The sequence below is a fragment of the Orcinus orca genome, chromosome 15, assembly GCF_937001465.1.
Source record: "Orcinus orca chromosome 15, mOrcOrc1.1, whole genome shotgun sequence".
NCBI classification, from domain to species: domain Eukaryota; kingdom Metazoa; phylum Chordata; class Mammalia; order Artiodactyla; family Delphinidae; genus Orcinus; species Orcinus orca.
In genome coordinates this window covers 25,031,972-25,052,751 of record NC_064573.1, presented here as the reverse complement: position 1 = coordinate 25,052,751, position 20,780 = coordinate 25,031,972, and the positions used below count along the sequence as shown (strand labels likewise).

Here is a 20,780-nt window from a genome sequence, read left to right as displayed (position 1 = left end):
GTGAGAGATGAGAGAGAAAGCTAATGATGTCTGACGGATGGGGCTTTTGTATTTTAATATTTTACATAAGTAATACATTAAATGGTTCAAATTCAAAAGGTACAAAAGGATATACAGTGAAAAGTCACTTTCCCAGCATATCTAGGGGTCTTGTTTTTTTTTTTTTTTTTTTTTTGCGGTACGCGGGCCTCTCACCGTTGTGACCTCTCCCATTGCGGAGCACTGGTTCCAGACGCACAGGCTCAGCAGCCATGGTTCAAGGGCCCAGCCGCTCCGTGGCATGTGGGATCTTCCCGGACCGGGGCACGAACCCGTGTCCCCTGCATCGGCAGGCAACCTCTCAACCACTGTGCTACCAGGGAAGCCCGGGGTCTTGTTTTTGCATCCATTCAGCCACTCTGTTTTTTGATTGGGGCATTTACTCAATTTACATTTAAAGTAACTGTTGACATGTGTATGCTTATTGACATTTTGTAAATTATTTGGGGGTTGTTTTTGTAGTTCTTCTTTGTTTCTTTCCAACAAGTTCTCAGGTGATACTGCTGGTCAAGGAACCACACTCTGAGAATCACTGGTGTAGATCACTCTACATGAATTTATAAAGAGCTGCCTCGTCCATCTTGTGGCTGTGTAGTATTCCACTGATTGGATGTACAGTAATGTATTCAACCAGCCCCTCCCACTTGGGTTGTTTCCAATCTTCGGTTATTTCAAACGATTCTGCAGTGCTTACATTTGTGCATTCATTATTTCACTCATGTGGGAGTCAAGATCTGGGATATAGTCTGGGTCAAAGCCTTTGTGCACTGGCAATTTTGACAGATAACAGCCAGGCAGCTCCTGGAGAAAGCCGTAAATGCTAATATAAGAACATTTTATATGAAATTTAACTAATGCAGACTTTTGAGTAGAAGACTAGTAAGGTCAGGGATGTGCTTTAAGAAAATTAATCTGGCTCCACAGTGAAGTGTGGACTAGAGTAGAAAACAACCCATGTGGAGGACAGATTCCAAGGGCATCCCACGAGACCTGCCTCCAGGTGATCATACCTTTGAATGTGGTATGACTTCTAACCAGTACAATACGGCAAAGATGATGGGATGTCATTCTTGCAATCACGTTACATTATTTTGCTCTATTTTGCTAGTAGCTGGGCACTAGAGACACTCTTTCTCCCTTTCTGCTTTGATGAAGCAAGCTTCCATGAATCCCACAGCCACAACAACCACATGAAAAAGGAAATGGATCCTTCCCCAATTGAGCCTCCTGATGAGAACCCAGCCCTGGATGACAGCTTGACTGTAGCTTCATGAGAGCCCTGAAGGCCAGGACTTAGCTAAGATGTGCCAGGACGCGTGGTCCACAGGAATAATAAGTCTATGAGATAATAAAGGTGTGTTGTTTCAAGCAACTAAATTTGTGTTGATTTGCTTGGTAGCAAGAGATAGCTAAAACAAACATTTAGGAGGGTACTCAAAAACTAGGCCATAATAGTAAAGGCCTGAAGTGAAGAGGTGTCGAGGACAGAAGAGGGGAATAGGGATGAGAGGTGGATGTAGGAGCTATTTAAGAAAAGAGCAGGACCTGTGATTTACAAGAGGAGCAGACAGAGGGGCCTCTTACCATCAGGGGGCAAGATGGTTGGAAAACATCCCTGAAACAGGCTCAGCCCATTTTCATGAGACCAACACAGAGCAGTCCAAGGTGGGGAGAATCAGCCACCCTTGCTCCTTATCCCTTTCCAAAAGTGCTTCTTTCCTTGTAGATGGCTCCGAGATCACCTCAGCACAGCCTCCCCAGGCCACCAGCTGCCATTGGTAATTTGCTGACAAAGCAGATAAGCACCTACGCAGAGAAGACCCACAATAAGTCAAGGTGGCATTTCAAACCACTGGGGACAAGATAGACCTTTCAAGTAATTGTGCTGAGACAATTCAGGAATGATCTAAAAAAATTTTGGATCACATGTACCAAAGACCTAAACAAAAGATGCAACTATGAAAAGATCTAGAAGAAAAATGTGGGAGAATATTTGTAATAATCTTGAACTAGGAAGAACTTTCAAAACATGACCCAAATTCAGATGTCATTTTTAAAAAGGCTACATCTGAGTTCAAAATTTTTAAAATATCGATTACCATAAAATACAATAGTCAAAAGAAAATGGAAAAAATAGGAACAAAATATTGGCAACATATATGACAGGCATAGGGCACATTTCCTTGCTACATAAATAATGTGCATGTGCATACCTGTGCAAGTCTATAAGAAATGCCAACAACCCAATAGAGGAATGTACAATAGAGAAGAAATTAAATTGTCAGACCACAAAGCAGGAAACACAAATGTATTTTATACATCAGAAATGATGCTCATCCTCACACATGGCAGGAAATGCAAATTAAAACTATAACACAATCCAGTTTTTCATATATTAGGTTGGCAAATATGCTTAAATATACACAATGCCGCTGAATCAGAGTGTGTATAACTTCTCTCATCCATGGTTAATGGAGTTTAAGTTGGTGCCACTACCTAGTATAGAAAGTCTCTCTCTCTCTCTCTCTCTCTCTCTCTCACACACACACACACACACACACACACACACACAGACTCTCTTGAAAGGACGCACAAGCACTGGTAACAGTGACTGCCGCTGGTAGAAGAACCACGTGGCCACTGCAGAACACAGGACTTGAAAGGGAAATTTTCATGTATCTCTTTTGTACTGTTTAAAACTTTCCCAAATACATGTACTACATTCTCAATATTGCTAAAAAGTAGTAAAGAAAAGGAAGTAGAGAGGATTTCCACTTCTGGGAAGATGGAATAGACACACTTTGCCCTATGCCTCCCCCTAAGTACAACTAAAAACCCTGGATATTATACATAAAACAAACATCATGTGAATCTGAAAGGTAAAGAAAAGCAACTAGCTAGGGACCTTGGGACCTGAGGAAGATAGGATGGTGAAGTTTCTGGATGGTGGGTTTTCTTTTGGCCTCATATATCCCAGATTTGGAGCTGAAGAAGATGGCAACCTGAAAATATCAATAGGCACAGACAAAAAATTCCCCAACAAAAGCCTGTTCTTTCTAGCCAAAAGACTAGGAGAGGGGAAGCCTAGAAAGACAAACTTCTATACAATGACTGCTCTAATCCAGTCAAACACTGCCAAAAAAAAAAAAAAAAAAAAACTGTGGTCCCACTCCCATCCATGCTAGCAAAGGCCCAGTGCAGCCTTGACTCCCATTCCCACGCAGCAGTAATGAGTCACCCTAACCCCTCCCCACTAGAGTGGTGTTAGAGGAGGCCTAGTGGAGATTCAGGGTTTTTACTACTGCTCAGCAGTAAAGAGGCCACCCTCAACCCCTGTGGTGTCAGTGGAGGTCACAAGGGGACCAGTAACTAGGCATTCCAACCCCTCCTAACCAGAAAGGAATTTGTAGAGGCCGAGTGGGACAACTGGACTTCAACCCCACCTGGCAGTAATAAAGCAGTGCCCCCAGACTCCCCTCTGGAGCATGTTGAAAAAAAAAAGCCAGGCAAAGTGGAAGTTTTAAGTAAGATCTAGAGTCTCAAAACATATTACCCAAAATGTCCACGTTTCAATAAAAAATCACTTATCTTAAAGAACCAGGAAAACCTTAAACTGAATGAAAAAAAATAGTCAGTAAATGCCAACTCCAAGATGACAGAGATGTTAGAATTATCTGACAGAGATATTAAAGTAGCCATCATAAAAATGTTTCAACAAGCAACTATGAACATGTTTGAAACCAATGCAAAGTCTAAAACGGAAATATAAGATATAAAGAAGAACAAATGGAAACTTTAGAAATGAAAAATATATTAACTGAAATACCAAATTCAATGGATGGGTTCAACAGCAGAATGGAGAGAACAGAGGAAAGAATCAATGAACTGCAATACAGAGCAATAAAAATTATCCAAACTGAGAAAGAGAGAAAATAGACTGAAACAAACAAAGCCTCAGGGACCTATAGTAATACAACAAAAAGTCTCACATTCTTGTCACTGGAGTCTCAAAGGAGAGGAGAAAAAGGGTGGACTGAAAAAGTGCTCAATAGTTGAAAACCTCTCAAATTTGGAAAAAGACACAAACCTACAGATTCAAGATGAGAGAATCTTAAAATAAACTGAAAGAAATCCACAAGACACATCATAGTCAAACTTCTGAGAACTAAAGACATAGAAAAAAATCTTGAAAACAGTTCTAGAGAAACGACACCTACCGATATGGGAAAAACAATTAGAACGACAGCAGATTTCTCATCAGAAACCATGGAGACCAAAAAGATGTAGCACAACATTTTTCACGTGTGAAAAGAACTATCAGCCGAGAATCTTATACTGTATCCAGTGAAAATATCCTTCAGGGATGAAGGAGAAATCAAGTCATTCTCAGATGAAGGAAAACTAAGAGAATTTGTTGCCGACAGACCTACCCCCAAGAGTGGCTAAAAGAAGTTCTTTAGGAAAAAAAAGAAAAGAAAAGAAACAACTGAAGAAACCTTGGAACATCAGGAAGGAAGAAATACACTTAAGCAAAAGTGTAGGTAAATACAACTGACTTATTTCTCCTCTTAAATTTCTAAATGATATTTGACAGTTGAAGCAAAAATTATAACACTGTCTGATGTGGTTTTAAAAGTAGAGGAAATATTTAAAACAATTACATTATAATGTAAATTATAAAGGGTAAAAAGACATAAAAGGAGGTAAGGTTTCTATATTTCACCTGAATTGGTAAAATGATGACACCAGTAGACTGTGTTAAGTCATGTACACATAATGTACACATCACTAAAAAAATATACGAAAAATATAAACTGAAAAATACCATAGATAAGTCAAAGTGGAATTCTTTAAAATGTTTAGGTGGCACAGAAATGAAAGGGACAACAAACAGAAAATATAAAAATAAAATTGCATACTGAGGCCCTTAAATATCAATAATTACATTAAATGGGAATAATCTAAAAATATCAATTTATGCTTGATGAAGTCACTTGGCTATTGCCCAAGCCTGATCATATGATAAATTAGCAGGTTGGTCTCCCCTTTACAATGCTAGAGACGTTTCAGTATTTTCCCAATTTGTGTTTTTCACCCAATGCTGGGCCTGGCATTCCCTGACAAGCATATGAACTAGCTGATATAAGTCAGAGAAACCAGGTTGATAAGTTTGAATTCCTCAGCAAATTTGTGAGAAACTTTAGTTACTTTGAAAAAATCTTTAACAATGGCTCACTGTTCACCTTTGGTCCAAGGAATTAAAAGTTTATCCTCTGGACCCTCAGAAGGCTCAATTTTGAAAGGAAAGCTTCTGACAAGTTCAGAGGAAAAGAGTGGGGAGGGTTTTAGAGAAAAGGGAAAGTTCGGTGAGAAAGTTAATATGGGAGAATTGAGGGTATAGAAGAGGCATAGGAAGTGTAGAAGGGAATAAGGATGATGGTGGTGGAGGTGGAGTCTGGACATGAGGAGCCAAAGAGAGAGACAAGATGGTGCCAAAGAGGAATCTGAGACAAAGAAGCCAAGAAGAAGAGCCTAAGGCTTTGGGAGCCATTTTATCTTTCTTTAATAATTTGTTTGCCCCATTAATCTTAAAATCTTATTTTTCAGTGAGGCAATTTTAGACTCCTGATAACATAGGGAAGCCTCAAACTACCAATAGAAATAAGTATTGAACTCTTTCTGGAAGTTTTTGAGCTATTGTAGCCCAATTCAGTTTTAAGGAAATTAAGTTTGGGGATTTCAAATGTTCCCTGTAATGGCCATTGATATTCTAAATTATCTTTGATCTGGTCAGTCCACATAAGTTAGAAATGCACATGATTAAGACTGACTTTCTGGTTTTTGGTGATGATTTTCTCTTTCTTTATTTTTTTTAAATTGAAGTATAGTTGATTCACAATATTGTCTTAGTTTCAGGTGTACAGCAACATGGTTCAGTTAAACATATATATTTTTTCAGATTCTTTTCCATTATAGATTATTACCGGATATTGAATATAGTTCTCTGTACTATACAGTAAATCCTTGTTATTTATCTATAAATAAATAAATAAATAAAAATATCATTTAGAAACATGACCCACTATTCTGTTAATAAGAAATTCATTTCAAGTAAAATGATATAGGCAGGTTGAATGTAAAAGACGAAAATATATATATCATGTAAACATTAATCACAAGAAAGCAAAAATGGTTATATCAATATGAGATAAATTAGACTTCAGGGGGAAAAAATTACCAGTCAGAGAGGAATATTTTTTTTAATTTTATTTTTATTGTTGACACTATTCGAGATAGATACAATGACCACAACCATTTTAACAAAAATACGGAACGCTTCATGAATTTGTGTGTCGTCCTTGCACAGGGGCCACGCTAATCTTCTCTGTATTGTTCCAATTTTAGTATATGTGCCGCTGAAGTGAGCACAGAGAGGAATATTATATAATGATGAAGAATTAATCCACCAAGAAATCCTAAATTCACATGCACCAAACAACAGAGATACAAAATATGTGAAGCGAAAGCTGATAGGACTGAAAAGAAAAATACATAAATTCACAATTATATTTGCAGACTTCAACACTCCTCTCTCAAAATTAATAAAATAACTAGGCAATCAGCAAGGATACAGAATAACTCAACAACACCATCAGCCAACCGAATCTAATCAACATTTACAAAACACTCCACCCAACAACAGCAGAATGTACATTCTTCTCAAGTGCCCACAGAACATATGCCAAGATAGACTGGGCCATAAAACAAATCTCAGTGAATTCAAAAGACTTGAATTTTCATACGGAATTCATTCTCTATTTCATATAGAGTGTGTTCTCTGACCTCAAAGGAATCAAAGTAGAAATCAACAACAGCAGGATAACAGGAAAACCTCTAAACACTCGGAAACAAATGAACATACTTCTAAATAATCAATGAGTCAAAGAGGAATCCAGATGCCCTTGAATGCATAAATGGTTCAACTAACTGTGGTCCATCCATACTGTGGAACACTACTCAGCAATAAAAGGGAACAAACTACTGGTAAATGTATCAACCTGGATGAATCTCCAGGGAATTACACTGAGTGAAAAAAGCCAATCCCAGAAAGTTACGCATATACTGTATTATTGCGTTTACATAACAGTCTTGAAATGATAAAATTATGGAAATGAAGAACAGATTATTAGTTTTCAGAGGTTAAGTAGAGAATGAGAGCAGAGAAGGGAAGTGGCCACGGCTGTAGAAGGGCTACAGGAGAGATCCACGCAGTGTTGGAAATATTCTGCATCTTGACTGTACCAATATCAATATCCTAACTGTGATACTGTATTATAATTTTGCAAGATATTGCCAAAGGGGAAAACTAGGTTAAGGGTACAAGCGATTCCTCTGTATTATTTTTTATAACTGCATGAGAATCTCTAATTATCTCAAAATAAAAAGCTTAATTACAAAGAAGTAGAGAATCCCTCCCAGAAGACATGTTATCAAGGTAAGAGTGCCAATACACCCACATTACCCCCCAACTTTCTCTCTCAGACAAGCACACACAAACCCCACCTACCAAGTGCCTTCAGCTGTCACCATATAAATTTGCACTGATTTTCTGCCTCTCTTTAGAGAGGTCTCATCCAATCCCTTGTGAGGTCAAAGCAAACCCCTCTGAGGACTTTCCTTTGGCTCCTGAAGCTCTTCCACAACTTGGCTCAGTAGCAAGAACTGGATTTGTAAGAGGAACCCAGAACCCACTAGGGAGAGAAAAGCAGGCAGATAGCCCAGCTGCATTTTAGGGAGGCCATGGGCCCCTGAAATTAAACGTAAAACAGGGTGTGCATCTGGTACATGGTTCTGTGCATGCCACATGCTTTTCCGGAGAGATGGTCTGTGGCTGTCACCCATTTCTCAAAGGGGTTCATTTCCCAAAGGCAAGAGAAGGCAGAGGCCCACACTTGAGACCCACACCCCCCATTTTCTGCAGCCCCAGGAAAAACCGGTGAGCTCTGCCACGCCCAGACCACCTCTGGAAACTCCCAATATGCCTCCCGGTGTTCCTGCCTCTAGCTGAAAAAGCAGTGTTCTGAAAATCGCGGGGCCCTTAGGATATTCAGTGTCCATCCTGTGGAGCTAGAAATGTCAGAGCTTGAAGACCTCTCATTTAAAATCCCCACGCCCACCCAACAGAAGAGACTCAAGCCCAGAAATACAGGATGACTTTGTAAGATCATCCAGAAAGTTAGCAGCCTAGTTTAAACCAGAACTCAGGTCTCTTCCCCCCCGCTGCCAGCTTTGGGACATCTGTTCCTTAGGTTGGCATGAGAGCCTGACATCAGACAGGGCAACCAGAAGAGCGAAGGCTGGGCAGGAGGCCTGCCGTCCCCATGGTATTACCAGTGGAAGGTGGCAGTGGGGACACAGCCAGTCACTGGGTTAAAATGAGCACAGCTATGCAGAAGTTCATGAGCAAATGCTTCCTCTGAAAGTACCTGACAGTCCTTCTGAAGTGGCAGCCTGCATTACTCCGCAGAGCTACAAACAGGTGGCAATGAAGCTTAGGAACACTAGAGAAGTGCTATTACCTTGGAAGACCGGCCATTCAAGGCTCCTCTTTCCCAGGGATGCTTCCATCCAGCTCCCGCCTTCCTCCAAGCCCCTTCACTCCACCCATGATTTCATTTACCGTGTGCTCACTCGCTCCAAATGGTAAGTGAGGACCTCCGGAGCACCGAGAACACGGGGTAAAAGGCAGGAGGCCCGCCTCAGCACAGCTCATGCTCAGGGAGGCCCTGAACTCTGAAGAGGCCAATAACACCCCCAGCTCAGTCAGGCCCACTGCGAGCCCTGCAGCCCTACGTGTGGCTGCCCAGTACACCCGTCAACAGGCCCGTCACTGACCTCCCATCACCCCTGAGCCGTCTGCCTCCCTCATGGCAGTCTCCACCCACCTTCCTTCCCTGAAGGCTCACCCCGCTGCAGTCTGCAGAGAGCTGGGGAGCAGGGAGAGCTCTGTCACCAGACAATTGGAAGAGCCTCCTGTCCGGCCTCTGTCTCCACGCTTGCAGCCCTTTAACCCCCTCCTCAGTCCGCTGCCAGAGTGAACATCCCAAATCACACATCAGACCACAGCACTCTCCTGACTAAAGTCTCCTGTGGCAGCTGTTCGTGCCCTCCAGGCACGCCTGTGCCTCCCGACACTTCCCAGCCTCCTTTGTGAGTAGGCTGGGGCCATGTGGCTGTTTCTGGACGACAGACTACGAATAGAACTATATGTGCCACTTCCAGGCTGAGGGCGCTAAGAGCTGGTATGCTTTCTCTGTCTTTCTCTCCCCTCCCGCTGCAGACTCTGGAGGTCTCAGCAGACTTCACTGGAGCAGAATTGAACCTTTGAGGTTAAGCCATTAACATGTTAGGGGTTGCTTATTGGACAGTTAGCATTGATTGACTAATAAAACTTTTCAGTGGCTCCCCACTGCCCTCAGGAGGTAAGTCCAAACCCTTTAGTGTAGCCATACTCAATGGCTCTTATGGCCTGGCCCAGCCCCCCCATTCTGGATTGTCTCTTGGCCCTCCCCTAAACACACTCTTTCAATAATCGTGATTCAACCATATTTACAGGTTCTGGAAGGGCTACGCCCTCTCCCACCTGGGACGTCTCCTCTATGTGGAATGCCCATACCTCCCCCCACTCCCACCTCCTCGATATGCTTAGCAAACTCATTCTTCAGTTTCCAGCTCAAGCATCCCCAACCCTGACTTTCCATAGAAGAGCTGGGGGCAGCTTCTTCCTGACCAGTGGCATCCCCCTCTCCAGCCCCCAGAGAGCCCTTGCTCACACTGTATCTTAGCTCTTGTGCTTTACCTTGTGCGTTGCCTCCTCGACTGTGAGCTCCACAAGAAAAAGGAGAGTGTTCTCCCCATCCTTGTCTTCCCAGAGCCTGCCTTAGCATCTGTGCCCAGGAGACCTTCAGAAGATGTTTAAGGACCACATAAATAGAGCCCCCTTTAAACTTTCTGCAGAAAGCCACCTCTTCTTGAAGGAGAGATTCAACCAAGTTGTAGGACCTCTTCACGAAAAGAGGAGGCTTGAGGTGAGGGATAAGATGACCCATAATTACACTGGGCTCTTGAAAGAGTTCTAACAGGCCAGGTCTGTCTGGCTCTGTCCCCCACTGGCTCAGTGTCCCTGGGCAAGGCAGTCCCTTCTCTGGCATCTCTGGGGTCGCTTCCGGCACAAGCTTACGATGTCTCTGCCATCCTATCTGCTCTTGCTGTAGTCCCGCTCTTTCCCAGAAGCCTCCACTCAGAGCAACGGGCCCATTTCCCCTGAACCCCCTACCCATTTAACTAGAACCTGGTGAGTCATTCACCAGCAAGGTATTAGGTGTTATCCTTCCTCTGGCATTCTACTTTAATATGAGACCACAGGAAACTCAATGGAATGGTGCTCACGGAGGGACTTCAGGCACGAGACAGGCAGCGCGACAGATATCCGGCCAGTGGTGAGGAGTTCTCTGGAGACACGTCTTCCCTGCACCCCCTCCCAACCCACCCATCACATCGCAGAGGCGAGAGATGTGAAAACGGCTAGACCCCGGCAGATGGCACAGACGGTGCTGGCCTGAAAGAGAGTTAATGTTGGTGGAATATCCTGAGGGTGGGACCCGAGCTCCTCACTCCTCATTCCATGGTCTCTTTTATCTGGCATTTCTGAGTGAGACAATGAGCAGACAGACTGGAAAGTTACAGACGGGCCAGCTTTGCCGATCCCTGCCAAAAATGCAGCAAAGGAAGCTGGCGGGAGACTCGAGCCTCTTTAATTTCCTCTTCTGTTTGGCTTTGCCTGTGCTCCCCCTCCCACCCCCCGACTCAGAGTCTTTTGTGCCCTCGGGCTCCCAAGGAGCCCTGCTTCCCATCCCAGATGTGAGGGAACTCCTTCCCCCACCCCAAGTCGCTCCTGACTGGTGTGCTGGCCACAGTCAGTAAGGCTCTGGCTTTCCTTGAACAGCAAGGACACTTAGAAGCATGAGATCAACTAGGAAATCCAATTCCCAGGCCAAGCTGGAAATACGGTGGGCAGAAAGGCCAGGGGCAGCGGGGGTGTCTCTCATTCTGTCCCTCCAGACTGGAGTCAGGACCCAACCAGAAACAAAGCTGGGAAGAAAGTAAGTGGGAAAGCACCCCCCAAGAGAGGAGTGCCCTCAGAATGCCAACAGGACCCCTTAGAGTGCCCCACCCCTACCAGCAGGGTCTGAATAGCAACTCTCCACGGTCTACTCGGGAGCACATGCACACACACAACAAATGTAGTTGCCAAAGAAGACAAAAGAATAAAAGAGAGAGACATCAGGATTGAAATCGTGTCCCTATCCGGGCATGTTATTCAACTACACTGAGCCGCGACTTCTTTCCCTACAAACTGGGGACGGTTTTCAGGATCCCGGTGAGGATTTAGTGAGATAACACTCCTGCTATGAGACTTGCACGGAGAGAGGCTTCCATAAATGTTAATAATTCCTCCCCAGATCCCGGCAACCAGTTGTCATTTGAAAATGACAGCTCTGCCATCAATTAGCTTTGTGACCCCAGGCAAGTCCCTCACCTTCTTGGACTTTTCTTAAAGTTTCCTAATCTTGAAGAGCAGTGTTTCTCTGACTGAGGTGTGCATCAGAATCACTTGGAGGGTTTGTAAAACACAGATGACTGGGCCCTATCCCCAGAGTTTCTGATTCTGCAGTTCTGGGGTGGGACTGGACAGTCTGCATTTCTAACGAGTTCTCTGGTGGTGTTGATGTTGCTGGTCCAAGAAGCACACTTTGAGAAGCCCTGAAGTAGAGGCAGTATAAGAACTCTTTGTACTTCTAGCAGTTTAATGAGTACGTTAAATTAATCCATATTAATTTTCCAGTGATGAATACTGGTTCAATGTGCTCTTCTTAAGGCTACTTGTATTTTAAAGAGGATAATGTCTTGACCCAAAGAAATCATCTTTTGGTTCCCCACTTCTAAGTTAGGCATCAAAAGACCCCCAGAGTACATGACCAGATGATGATTTGGAGGGAAGGGCTTCCCAGGCCTCGCCAGTCACACGACACAGGTGTGACTGAAAAGTCATTTCATTTGCAAAACTCTGGCGTCCCAAGTGAGTCAGCTGCACTTGGTTAATTGCCATTTGGGGGCACGATGTCTGAGGCCGAGGAAAGGCCCCTGGTTGCCTGAAATCAGCCCAAGGCCAGGCCCCATCGCTAGAAGCAGGGCTGTCAGTCAGCTGTGACATTCTGGATCCCCCCAGTCCTGTTAGGGCCAGAAGAACAGCCTGGTGCCTGGGGAGGAGGATAGAGCCAAGGGCCTGCAGCCCCAGAGGCTGTCACTCAGTACATCTGCAGTTTGGGGTGTAGACCCCTCTCAGCTTCACTCCCTGCCTTTGTGTCACTGTGAGACCTGTCCAGCAAGGTGGCTGGGCTCTGTAAATGCTGCTGTCATTCTGCTAATGCTCTGGGCCTGCCTCAGGGAAGAGAGCTGCCCTGCGTGTCAATTACAGAATGATGACACCTCCCCCGTGGCTTTGCACCAGTCCCCCACCCAGCACGGCCCTGTCTTTGGTGCACAGGAACACCGAAGAGGGTAGAGATCGTTACGTACCGACACCTCCCATCCCCACTGAGTTCTCAATACTTCTAATCGCAAACTTAGGCACATAGACAAAGTCTTCAGGAAAAAGGTCAGTGCTGAGAGAAAAGCTCCTAGAAAGGATTCAGGGGCTGAAAGAAGGTTGAGATCAAGCCCTCAGGGACCCAACCTGGGTTCCCACTCCAGCCCAGCATGCAGGTCACAGGGGATGGGGGGAATGCCTCCAGGCGAGCCTACCCCCAAAGCATCATCCCACAAAGCACCTGGTTTTGCTTTTATTCATGCAGCAAACATTTAGTAAGTCTACTAATGTCTGAGCATTGGGTCGGTGGTGGAGATCTAAAGACAAACAAGAGGTGCCCGCCACCCACCGCCAAAGCTTCTGGTCTAAGAGGGCGAGGCAACTGTACAAATTATCATCAGTATATGCAGTGAGAGCGGTGAATGCAAAGTCTGTGTGATCTCAAGGGGAGAGGTGGCCAAGTCTTCTTGTTGGGGGAGGGAGATGGGGGGAGGGAAGAACACAATAAAGCAGTGCACAAGGGTAACACCTGAACTCATCCTAAAGGATGAATAGGAGAAATCATGTCTGAACAGGGGTAATATTCAAAATCTTTAACACACGCTAAGGTCCAATCCCAGCCAAATCAGAACAGATGCTGGGCTTGAATGTCAGCCTTACCAGGTAAATATGGCTCGTTAGACATATGCATCTACTTCTGCTTCCTCCCCAAACCCTACTGGAATGACAGCTTTTTAAAAAGTAAGTATAAATAGACAAAAATGGGAAGAACCAGAGAGGAGATAAAAGTAACAGAATTTTTGAAGCTGGAAATCAGATGGACAAGTGGTGAATGGCCCAGGAACCCCTAAAAGCTGAATTCTAAGCCAGCAGCGGGGGAAGTTGAGAACCAACCCGATTTATACTGCAAAACCCCTTAACAGCTCAGAAATTGGTGGTATCAATCCCTCTTGAAAGCAAGAGAGAAGAAGGGAGGGATGAAACAAGGAAGGTTGGTTGGCAACCTGTTTAGGAAGCAGTTAGAGTCCCAGGTTCTTTCCCTGACTAGTAATGGCCCCTTGCCCAGCACAGCAGAAGAGGGAGGTTTATTGTTAAATAAATAGAGGCTTTCTGGACTGGGAGACACCAGGAGGAATTGAGGAGAGACCTACCTTGCTGAAAACAGGGGGATTAAAGATCATCTAGCTGAATTCTGGTTACTGAGGCGAGACTCCTCTTCCACTGGGTACTCAGAGCACCAACCTCAGGATGTTACTCTCCAGGCAAGAGACAAGATGAGCCTTCTCTGAGGACCCCAACTTGACTGTGAAGAAAGACTTCATGATTTAAGAAAGACTTCATCTCACACAACTCAATATCAAAAAAACAAACAATCTGATTAAGAAATGGGCAGAGGACCTCAATAGACATTTCTCCAAAGACATAGAGATGGCCAACAGACACATGAAAAGATGCTCAACATCACTAATCATCAGGGAAATGCAAAACAAAACCACAATGAGATATCACCTCACACCTGTCAGAATGGCTAGCATCAAAAAGACAATAAGTGCTGCCAAGGATGTGGAGAAAAGAGAACCCTTGTGTAATGTTGGTGGGAATATCAGTTGGTACAGCCACTATACAAACAGCATGGAGGTTCCTCAAAAAATTAAAAATAGAACCACTGTATGATCCTGCAATTTCACATCTGGGTATTTATCTGAGGAAAATGAAAACACGAATTCAAAAAGATACATGCACCCCAAGGCTCACTGCAGCATTATTTACAACAGCCAAGATAGGGAACAACCTAAGAGTCCATCAATAGATGAATGGATAAAGAAGATATGATTACACACACACACACACACACACACACACACACACACAAAATGGAATATGACACATCCATAAAATAGAATGAAATGTTCCCATTTGTGACAAAATGCATGGACATAAAGGGTATCATGCTAAGTGAAATAAGTCAAACAGAGAAAAATAACATATGATCTCACTTATATGTGGAATCTAAAAAAGCAAAACAAACAAACAAAACAGAAATAGACCCATAGATACAGAGAACAAACTGCTGGTCACCAGAAGAGAGGGGGGTGAGGGCTGGGTGAAATAGGTGAAGATGATTAAGAGGTACAGACTTCCAGTTATAAAATAATAAGTCACAGGAATGTAATGTACCACATAGGGAATATAGTCAATAATATTGCAATAATTTTGTGTGGTGACAGTTACTAGACTAATCGTAGTGATCGATTCCTAATGTATTCATAAGGTATCATATGAATCACTATGTGGTACACTGAAATTAATATGACATTTTATGTCAACTATACTGCAATTAAAAAAATAAAAATAAAGACTTTATAACATTTAAGACTGCACAAGAGAAAGGCCCAGACAGATTATCTTCCAGTGAAGCCCATGGTCATCAAATCCCACTTGCACTGGTACTCTTAAATAGGTGCAGATAAACAAAAATAACCGGATAACTGAAGAAAGATCCAAAACTGAATAATAGACACCAAAACAAACAACTTGGAAGAAACAGAGACTGTGCAGGAAGAAAACAACTTGAAAAAAATAGATCATAATTTCTTCAGGGAGACAATATTGCAATCATAGAACAGGATGCTATAAAAAGGGAATGACAACAAAAAAATTCTTATAAATTAAAAATATAACAAATGAAATATCAATAGAGGGCTGGAAGGTAAACTTAAGAAAACCTCCCAGAAAGTAAAGCAAAAAGACAAAGAGAAAAGAGAAGAGAAAAGTTAAGAGAACTACAGATCCAGTCCAGAAGGTCTACTCTCCAAATGAGAGGCTTAGAAAGAGGGAACTGGGTGTGGGGGGAGGGCATAAAAAAGAAAAGTAAATCATCTACAAAATCAAGAAAATGTCCTGGAACTAAAGGCCCCAGAGGTTATAGATTGAAAAGGCCAGCCAAGTGGGCCCTTAGATAAAAATATGAGCACAATGATAAAAATAGATCCACTGTAAGGCAAAACACATCGTTATGACATCTCAGAATACTGAGGCAAAAAACAAAAACAAGAACAAAACATGTTCCTGGGTCAGAAGACTCAATGTTAAAATGTTAGTCCTTCCCGACTATAGACTCAACACAATCTCAATAAAAATTCCAGAAAGCTATTTTGGAGATCTTGACGAACTGATTCTAAAGTTTATACAGAAAAGCAAAAGACCTAGTGTAACCAACACAATACAGAAGAAGAACAAAATTGAAAAACTCACAATACCTGATTTCCAAATTTACTATAAGGCTACAGTAATCAAGACAGGATGTGAAAAGAAAGTGTAAGAATAGACACATAGGTGAATAAAACAGAATAGACAGCCCAGAAAAAGGTCCACACAAATGTAGTTAACTGATCTTTGACAAAGGAAAAAAGGCAACTTATTAAAGGTTTATCAATTTTATTTATCTTCCCAAAGAATGAGGTTTTAGTTTTATTGATCTTTGCTATTGTTTCCTTTGTTTCTATTTCATTTATTTCTGTTCTGATCTTTATGATTTCTTTCCTTCTACTAACTTTGGGTTTTGTTTGTTCTTCTTTCTCTAGTTCCTTTAGGTGTAAGGCTAGATTGTTTATTTGAGATTTTTCTTGTTTCTTGAGGTAGGAATGTATTGCTATAAACTTCCCTCTTAGAACTGCTTTTGCTGCATCCCATAAGTTTTGGATCATCGTGTTTTCACTGTCTTTTGTCTCTAGGTATTTTTTTATTTCCTCTTTGATTTCTTCAGTGATCTCTTGGTTATTTAGCAACATACTGTTTAGCCTCCATGTGTTTGTGTTTTTTGCGTTTTTTTCCCTGTAATTGCTTTCTAATCTCATAGCGTTGTGGTCAGAAAAGATGCTTGCTATGATTTCAATTTTCTTAAATTTACTGAGGCTTGATTTGTGACCCAAGATGTGATCTACCCTGGAGAATGTTCCATGTGCACTTGAGAAGAAAGTGTAATCTGCTGTTTTCAGATGGAATGTCTTATAAACATCAATTAAATCTATTGTGTCATTTAAAGCTTGTGTTTCCTTATTAATTTTCTGTCTGGATGATATGTCCACTGGTGTCAGTGAAGTGTTAAAGTGCCCCACTATGATTGTGTTACTCTCGATTTCCTCTTTTATGGATGTTAACATTTGCCTTATGTATCGAGGTGCTCCTATGTTGGGTGCATATATATTTATAATTGTTATATCTTCTTCTGGGATTGATCCCTTGATCATTATGTAGTGTCCTTCCTTGTCCCTTGTAACAGTCTTTATTTTAAAGTCTATTTTATCTGATATGAGTACTGCTACTCCAGCTTACTTTTGATTTCCATTTGCATGGAATATCTTTTTCCATCCCCTCACTTTCAGTCTGAATGTGTCCCTAGGTCTGAAGTGGGTCTCTTGTAGACAGCATATATATGGGTCTTGTTTTTGTATCCATTCAGCCAGTCTATGTCTTTTGGTTGGAGCATTTAATCCATTTACATTTAAGGTAAATTATTGATATGTATGTTCCTATTACCATTTTCTTAATTGTTTTGGGTTTATTTTTGTAGGTCCTTTTCTTCTCTTGTGTTTCCCACTTAGAGAAGTTCCTTTAGCATTTGTTGTAGAGCTGATCTGGTGGTTCTGAATTCTCTTAGCTTTTGCTTGTCTGTAAAGGTTTTGATTTCTCCATCAAATCTGAATGAGATCTTTGCCAGGTAGAGTAATCTTGGTTGTAGGTTCTTCCCTTTCATCACTTTAAATATATCATGCCACTCCCTTCTGGCTTATAGCGTTTCTGCTGAGAAATTAGCTGTTAACCTTATGGGAGTTCCCTTGTGTGTTATTTGTCATTTTTCCCTTGTTGCTTTTAATAATTTTTCTTTGTCTTTAATTTCTGTCAATTTGATTACTATGTGTCTCGGCATGTTTCCCTTGGGTTTATCCTGCCTAGGACTCTGTGCTTCCTGGACTTGGGTGGCTATGTCCTTTCCCATGTTAGGGAAGTTTTTGACTATAATCTCTTCAAATATTTTCTCGGGTCCTTTCTCTCTCTCTTCTCCTTCTGGGACCACTATAATGTGAATGTTGGTGTGTTTAATGTTATCCCAGATGTCTCTTAGGCTGTCTTCATTTCTTTTCATTCTTTTTTCTTTATTCTGTTCCATGGCAGTGATTTCCACCATCCTGTCTTCCAGGTCACTTATCCATTCTTCTGCCTCAGGTATTCTAATATTGATTCCCTCTAGTGTATTTTTCATTTCAGTTATTGTATTGTTCATCTCTGTTTGTTTGTTCTTTAATTCTTCTAGGTCTTTGTTAAACATTTCTTGCATTTTCTCAATCTTCGCCTCCATTCTTTTTCCGAGGTCCTGGATCACCTTCACTATCATTGTTCTGAATTCTTTTTCTGGAAGGTGTCCCATCTCCACTTCATTTAGTTGTTTTCCTGGTGTTTTATCTTGTTCCTTCATCTGGTACATAGTCCTCTGCCTTTTCATTTTGTCTATCTTTCTGTGAATGTCAAAGGCAACTGAATCGAGAATGGGCAGTCTTGTCAACAAATGATGCCATAACAATTGGATTACAACCATATATATATATATATATATATATATATATATATATACACACACGTGTATATATATATATATATACACATATATATACACACATATATATGTATACATATATATAAGTATATATGTATACATATATTATATATATATGTATATATATATTCGTTACACATAGAATTTACACCTCACATAAAAAATCAAAATTGATCATAGACTTAAATTTAAAGTGTGAAACTATAAAACTTCTTGTTGAAAACATAGTAAAAAATCTCCATGAACTTGGGTTTGCTGTTGAGTTTTACAATATGACACCAATAGCAAAAGTTTTGAAAAACACAGATAGTTGAAAGGAAAAATTGTTAAGTTGGGCTTTATTCCATTTAGAAACTTCTGATCTATGAAAGAAAAGCCCCAGATTGCTTGTCTTTCCCCCACTGTCTCCTCAGACAAGGGAGAAAATATTTGCAAAACATATATCTGAGAAAGGACTTGTATCCAAAATATATAAAAAACTCTGAAAACTGAACAATAAGGAAACAAACAAGCCAGTTAAAAAATGGACAAAAGATCTGAACAGATACCTCACCAAAGAAGATATACAGAGGGCAAATAAGTTTATGAAAAGATGCTCAACAGCATTTGTGATTAGGAAGTTGCAAATTGAAACAACAATGAAATATCACTACATAATACAGAATGGCTAAAACCCCAAAACTGACAATACCGACTGCTGTCAAGAGTGTGGAGCAACAAGAACTCTTATTCATTGCTGGAGAAAATACAAGATAGTATAGTCACTTTGGAAGACATTTTGGCAAATTTTTAACAAAATTAAACATAGTCTTACCATACAATCAAACCATAGTGCTCCTAGGTATATACCCAACTGATCTGAAAACTTTTGCCCACATAAAAAACCTGTATGTGAATGTTTATGGCAGCGTTATTCAAATTGCCAAAAACTGGAAACAACCAAGATGTCTTTCAATAAGTGAACAGATAAACAAGCTGTAGTACATCCATAGAATGAGGTATTATTCAGCACCAATAAGAAATGAGCTACCAAGCCGCAAGAAGATATGGATGAATCTTAAATGTATATTGCTAAATGAAAGAAGCCAATTTGAAAAAGCTACATATTGTATGATTCCAATTATAGGACATTCTGGAAAAGACAAAATTATAGACACAGTAAAAGATCAGTGGTTACCAAGGGGTCAGGGGAGAGTGAGGGAAACAGATGACACACAGGAGATATTTAGGATGGTGAAACTTTTCTGTACGATACTGTAACGGTGAATACAAGACATCAAGCATTTGTCAAAACTCATAGAACTTTACAGCACAAAGAGGAAAACTTAACACATGAGAAAATGTTTTAATCATTTAGGAGGTGGAGATAGCCCAGGATGGAATTCAGAATATGACACTAAAATCTAAAAGTATTATATATACAAGTTCACTGAAGGGAGTGGGAATAAGGTGCTGACCAAAGAACCTTAGAGTACCTAAGACTAAAAGAAAAAGGAACTATACATAAGAACTATACTCTAGTTGATAAAGTCATTTCCCACAAGAATATAGATTGACAACTCTGAAATTATTACACATGTATTAAGGAACTAAATATTAAATGAATGACATATGATGGGAGCCAGGTTTCTGGGTTTTTTTAAGGTTTTTTTTGATATGGACCATTTTTTAGTGGACCATTTCTTAAAGTCTTTATTGAATTTGTTACAATATTGCTTCTGCTTTATGTTTTGGGTTTTTGGCCACGAGGCATGTGGGATCCTAGCTTCCCAACCAGGGAGCAAACCCACATCCCCTGCATTGGAAGGTGAAGTCCCAACCACTGGACCACCAAGGAAGTCCCAGGAGCCAGGTTTCTCACTATTGGAATAGATAATCACAAATAAGCAAAAGCTAGAATAATCCATGTGATAATAGATTAGTATTGGAGACATGAGTATGAACTCATGTTTACCTAATATAGAAATATTTACAGATACGTATATATACTCAGTTTAGTATATATATATATATATATATATACATATATATATATATATCCTTGCTCTGTCATCTGAGAAGGACTAGAAGCAATGACACCCCAGGAGCAATGAGCACACCAGTGCCCAGATCTTGGTTTCCAATACTATTCTTCAATAAAAGGAGTTAGGTCTTCTTGGAGAAGTGGCTGGTTCTACGACTGGGGCAGAAAATACACAAAATGAGCCTGGAGCATCTTGTAGTGCCAGAGAGTAAAAAAAGTGCTAACACACACACACACACACACACACACACACACACACACACACACATACAGAGTGATGGGGGTATGTCAGAAGAATACAGAAGCCAACAGAAAGAGTTCCTAATGGCAAAAATTGGAACAATTTAAGCAACAAAATAAATAAAGTAGTACTGGATCATAACCCAAAGTATAAAATGAGTCCATAGTAATATAAATAAATAATTGGTTAAGTAAATCAATGGGAAAGAACAGAC

General features: G+C 41.2%; 1 protein-coding gene and 1 non-coding gene across 4 annotated transcripts in view; both read right to left on the bottom strand.

The window, feature by feature from the left end:
- The window catches only part of ZBTB7C (zinc finger and BTB domain containing 7C), a 382,923-nt gene that overhangs the window by 326,074 nt on the left and 36,069 nt on the right, over nt 1-20,780 (bottom strand). The window lies entirely within an intron of this gene.
- On the bottom strand, nt 6,362-6,468 carry LOC117200053 (U6 spliceosomal RNA). The gene has a single exon (XR_004481482.1). It is a non-coding gene; the product is annotated as a U6 spliceosomal RNA (small nuclear RNA).